Consider the following 6,391-nt stretch of genomic DNA (forward strand, 5'->3'; position numbering starts at 1 on the left):
AAAGAAGGAGGGGAAGTGAGGGAGGGAAGATTGTTATTTAATTCATTAGTCTGAAGCTGCAGTGAAGAGGAAGTTAATCTACAACAAAATACTCCCAGAGATTATGTAACTTCCTTATTTTTGTTTAGCGGTTTATGTAGATTTCTCTATTTCCTAACAGTATCTTTCTTAATTTCATGATGTATTTCTCCATCACTGAAGTAGGTCTTGAGCCCAGAACTGAACAGAACAGAACCTAAAGAGGTGTATGTCATGTGTAGGAAATGCCTGAAACATTTTAGATAATCTTGTTCAGATGGCAGATTTTGTCTCGTTAGAAGGCTGTTATGTGACTAAATGACTGACTAGATGAACCAATTTTGCTGTGTATCTCCACAGATCTCAGACTGTTTACGTCCAGCATCCCTTAATGGACTTCTCTCCTCTATTTTAAATCTCTCCAGGCTTTCACTTGCTGTTACTGCTGGCGAAACAAGACAGTAGTAGGCTTCTCCACACACTCACACATTCATTTTGCAATGGTAGGAAGGGCCTCCTGCTGTGTGTGATGTTTCTCCGTGCGCCACATCATGATAATTCTTGGTCATTTAGCAACGACTGGCTGCAGTTTATGCTGTCAGCTGCAGTAAAGCTGAAAACATTTATGGTACACTGGTCCTGTCGATTCAGAGGAGCCACCAAATTACACCAGAGACATTATGTGGATCATTGCCTGACCCTTACTGTGCCATGACCACATGGCCATAATTATGAAAATATGCCTTGGCCTTAATCTAAGATGATGGAAATGATACCCTAAGGACATCAGCTGGAAGAGCTGTTATACACATACACACAGCATTATGTGATCTGGCATTAGTTAGGGTAGTGATATTTGCAATGGCTGAGATTAAATCAGGGTGCAGAGGTTTCTAGCAAATGACCATACTGAGAATGGGAGTCAGACTACAGACAGAGAGAGAGAGAGAGAGAGAGAGAGAGAGAGAAAGACAGAGAGAGGGAGTGAAAAGGGAGAGAGAGAGAGAGAGAGAGAGTTGGACATTATCCAGATGCTTCTGTTATATGTCAGGAGTAGCTGTTAGCCCAGCGAATCCTCAAATAGCCACCTCTGCCCAACAGGGTGCTCTTAGTGCAATTAAACCATCAAAATATTTTGCTCCTGTCTCTGCTGACAGACGTGCTGTCAGAGCTTGTCATCATATACAGAGCTTATACCAGGAGGCATCGTGCCACCATTTGTTTTTCCAAGTCTCATACCAGATTCCTGCTGGGTCATTGTCACAAATCCAAGAGGTGACAGCACCGGATCCTGTGGCTATCCTCTAATGAAAAGCCATGTTGGTGCCGTTAAGCCAGGAAGCCATCAGTGATGCAGACGGTTTGTCAGCACAGGACTGAGCCAAGCAGTTTTCTGTTAAACTGTTTACTAAATTTTGTTCATTAATTTGATCATATTGTTGCTAACCAGCAGGTGTATGTAAAGATGGATGTGAAATCCCATTTGGACAGTTTTACTTGTTTGTGTGGGTGTGTTCACTTGACACGGTTTTAATTATAATCTGTTTTTTCACCATGAAACAATCAGAAAGAAAAACAAACAGGAGAAACAAGTCAAAGCTTGTCAATTGTCCTGTCCAATCCAGTAACAATAGAAAAAAAAATTACAGCCAGATTTCCTCTGTAGATCCAAATGCTGCCTGGCAATAATTGACTTGTTTTGCTCCTCGCTGTGCGGTTTGTGGGAGAAGACAAGTGACTAACTCCACGCAGATAAACACAGAAAATAGAAACTTCAAAGTAGACATATAAACCGTTTTGGGGTCAGGGTGAGCTGGTAGAGTTTTATGATCTGAAATTGTGTAATTGCACCGTTCAGAGGAGAAAATGGACTTCTATCATTGAGACTGTACTTTCTTTAGCTTCAGGAATATGAAAGAAAGTCTCTGAAAAGCAAAAGCAAATAAGCCTTGGATGGCAGGCTCAGTCACTGGAGTTCAATAAAATTGTTTTTGTCCAATGTTGGATGAACCACGCTGATCTTTTTTTCCTCAGGCTGGGGATTTATTTTGGTAGAGTACAATTTATCTTTGATCAAATCTGAATTTCTGGCTTCAGCTGCAGGGTTCAGACTGACCTTGACAACAGGTTCATGTTGCCTTGAAGCACATACTCTATTTGCTATAAGTAGTCTCTGCATGAATGTGATAGGCCAGGCATGTGTTTAGCTCTGTTCTCCTAAGTAATTTCCCTCATATCCACTAACCACAGCACCATGCCTCCTATTATTTTCTCCAAGGGTTTGATGACGTTTGGAATCATGTTGTAGAAATCTGGGTTTCTTGCAGCAAAGCTTTTGGCATCACAGCCTCCCCACAACAGAGCTGAGAGGTTAGATCTAGGTTATGCATGTATGTGTTCCAACATGGATTTACTAGCTTACTACTTATTTTGTATCCTGTGAGGGTTCATTTAATCATCCTTTACAGACTGCAAATTTTGGTTGGTAAAGTCATGCTCAGTATGGCGTACATGTTCTGTTGCCGAGTTAATGTGCAAGAGTGATAAGTATAACCTATTTATAAATAGACTGAAATCACAGAGGACGCAACTCTGAAATTGTTGTTCTGTTCTGCATACTTAACAAGTAAAAAATATTGAAGCTCTCCTTAAAAAAATCCAACCTGCTTCTGATTCTGCAGATATGAAGGGATTTGTATGAGGTATGCTGCACCCCTCACCTTATTGACTTGAATCAGCTAAATGGCTAACCTAGCCTGCCCAAACAGAAACTGTATATGAATGTGTCCTTTGGACTGAGTACACAGGAACCAGAACAACACCTTTTCTCAACAAAGCTCCTCACTGAAGGGAAGAGATTGATGTATAGACTATTGTTCAAAACCACATAGCACAAAGGAAATCTATGAACTGCTCACAACTGAATAAAATAGTCCTATTTAGCAGCAGATGTTTTGAGTTGTCATGGTAGGTAAAGCTTGTGTGTTCATAATGACATTAACAATGTCTCTGTTCTATTCAAGTTGTCACAGTGAGACATGATGGTGGCTGTGCTGTGTGTTGGTGGCCATGTGATTTTTTTTCAGGCTGTAAAAGTGTCAAATTATGTATAATCAAAACAGTTGGTATGCAGACCAGAAAGCCATTTTTATTTTTGAGGGTGTTATTCTCAATGCAAGGCACGAAGAAAATTGCAGCACTGGAGAAAGTACTGGACAAAATGAAAAGTAATAGTAGATGGTGGTGAAGCAGCTCCAGGAAGGGCTCAGAAAATAAAAGAAGAGCACATTTCATTGTCTTTTTGGTAGATTCAGCTGTCAGTAGAATTGTGAAATTTCAGTTTGACTCGCAATGCAGGTATTGTCATTTCTTGCTTGTACAAGACATTGTGGTGTGTTTTTTCTTGTTTTGACTCATCAAATGTGACAACCAGCCAGCACGCACAATACCAGCACATTGCAACCGAAGCAGCCGAATAAAATCCAGCCATCATTATTTTTATTACTAATGCCTGTGCTTTTCCCACTGTGACATGTCAAACTGTCCTCCCTGAAAAAGGCCAACTAAAATTAATTGCAAAGGACAGAGAGACGGTGTCAAAAGACAGTGGGAGCCTGAAAATAAGCATCAAACCATTAAAGAGACATTATACTTTATATTTGTGAGGGTGAATTTGCAGTGGCATTATACATTTGTAGTTTGATTGATGTCTGTTGGTGTTTTCTGTTTGTATATGTCTTATTTACTTATGGCAAAGGCAATGTACTATAAAGATCCCTATGTATATACTATAGGACATCATATGGAATTGGGACACAGCACTTAATCAGATGACGAAAGATGTCCAAACCCACCCCCGGGGTTAGTAGTGGCCAGAGTACAGGGAAATTGAGAAATCCCCCTGTACTGTGATTCATCTGATCACAATGCTATCTTATTGTGGCGGAAACTGTGAAGCCAAATGGCAACAAAGGAGTGTAAAAGATAGAACACCTTCCAGTCATAAAGAGTGATAAAGACATAGAGAGAGACAGAAGTGTCAACGTCACAGACAGTTTGTCGCCTGGGCCCTGACTGCGACAGTGTTTAAGTGTGTGTGTGTTGTGCAATACACTGTTATCATCTCTGACCATATCTTATTAATGCAGCTCCCCCTCGATCATTCTGGCAGACTAGACATTATCTAATCCTTTTTTGCTTGCCAGGTTTGCCTCAGAACAATTAGAAGTCCAGTATTTGAGCACAAAACTATAATCAACATATGTGTCTGCACCTCAACACATGTCTTAGTGGTGGCCTAATTGTTGAGGACTCTTCTCAACACCTCTTCCCACCATCCATTACTTATATTTTACTTACTGTAATTCACAACAACTACTCAACCAGGAGATGTTGGATTTTAACCAATTGATGTAACAAATTGTGCAAAGACGTATATTTCATCACTTTGGGTTGCCACTGTCACTGTGCTACTTCAGGGTCACCTTTTAAAACAGAAATATCATTAGTTTGATAAACCTGCGATATGAATTGAACACAAGCTAACCTTTTTTAAAACAACAAGCCTGCTTTAAGTCAATGATTTTTGCATAAGGGGAATTATATGTTGCTCAATTTTGAAGGTAAGTGCTTGGAAATCCACTAATATGTTGAGTCATATTTTGAACTTGCAATGAAGTACTTTCCATGGCTTGCTCCTACAGGTACAAACCAAGTACAAAAAACAAACAGTGTCATAATTAGTGTAACTGTTTTTGAACATAAGAAACTGTTTTGAACAAGAAAGCTCAATCTATCATCAAAGCATGTGGTGTGCTCTACTTAGGTGTCACTAAGCAAAACATGGGAGTCTACCTACTCTAGAGGCTCTAGTCTGCAGCCGAAACTGCCCCTGCATCTCTTGAGCAAATATAATGTCCTATTAGAGTCGTATTAGTACTGTTAGAGGACAAATACAGCCAGTTCCCTATTCCAGATAAAGTCAATTCTTCTAACGTATGCATCCCCAGTCCTCTATCACCCACTGTGATTATCATTGCTGGTAATGCCAGGTCACATGATGCTTAATAAGTATTCATATCATGAAGACGACTTCTCGGGTGTAATCTCAGTCATCTAAGATTAAGGCAACTTTCATGAAACCCATGTGATCAGGGCTAGCTACGGGCTTGATATAGCCTATAGCTTCCCTTATGAAACTGGCTGCCAGCCAACATACAGTTAATGCTTTTAGCAGAGCAGTCACATCAGTGGTAACAATCAACTGGGTGATATGGTGATTTAAAGTGACAACAGTCAAACCTGAAGCATGAGTACTCTGCTCTCACTCTCTGAGCAAAAAGCACCGCTCTACAAAACTATCCTAAAATTGCCCTCTATGTAGGCTAATATCATCCAAATGGAATGAATGCTGTCTCAGATTAGGTAAATTAACACCACAAGACACAATATATCCCATTCTAGGGGTAGATGTGCGAATGAGACATTTGTTTCAGAGGCAGCAGTCATGAGTGGTATTATATTTCCCCCATTGAGACACCTTAAACCTCCATTCCTATAGGTGTCACTATAGTCGACCGTCCCCCTCCCCTCCCACTGTACTCCTCCTCCTCCCATCCACCAAACCTCCGCGAAAGGGTGTGCGTTTTGAAGGTTGTATGAAGCTAAACACCACTGCAGTCAAGACCAGTCGCCTCTTGGGTTGACAACCTCTGGACAAGCCTCAGAAACCCGGGGTGGAGTACTACATCCCAAGTCTACCCCTCAAGCCTCCTCTCTCTCTGTCTCTCTGTCTCTCTGAGCTGACCCTCGCCGAGGTCCTATATCCTCCAGGGAAAGAACGGTGGTGAAAATGTCGCATACAACGACGACAAATATCTGAAAGTTGAATTTCATAGATTTTACAGGGTAAATAAAAAAGCGATGTGGCGGCTGGGTGGCTTCTCTTCAAGGTCAGTATCTGAGCAGCACCATCGCCGCCTCACGGACGACTTTCTTGGGCAGTCGGAAGGGAAGAAAAGAGGTGGTGGGGATGCCGCTGTTTCTCGCTTGCCTCCAGCATCAACAATGACAGCTTTCACCGACGAAGGCATTGATAGTCAGTAACGCACAAACTTGTAAAAAAAAAAAAAAAACCTAACAAGAAACAAAAAGACAGATATGGTAAATACTGTCTGACTGCGCTGTTGTGAAAAAGAAACTCTTGTCAAGCATCTGGCGTTTCCTGCTTTCTTCCCACGGCCTCTACCGGTGTGACTGTTTACCTGGCTAGAAGAAACACTAAAGTCAGGCTGGATATATTAAAATAGTATTATTATTATTATAAATAACCAGAACGAAAAAAAGGACTTTATGCTCGTTTTAAGCTAGCCGG

This window comes from Scomber japonicus, chromosome 10 (assembly GCF_027409825.1).
Source record: "Scomber japonicus isolate fScoJap1 chromosome 10, fScoJap1.pri, whole genome shotgun sequence".
Classification (NCBI taxonomy): domain Eukaryota; kingdom Metazoa; phylum Chordata; class Actinopteri; order Scombriformes; family Scombridae; genus Scomber; species Scomber japonicus.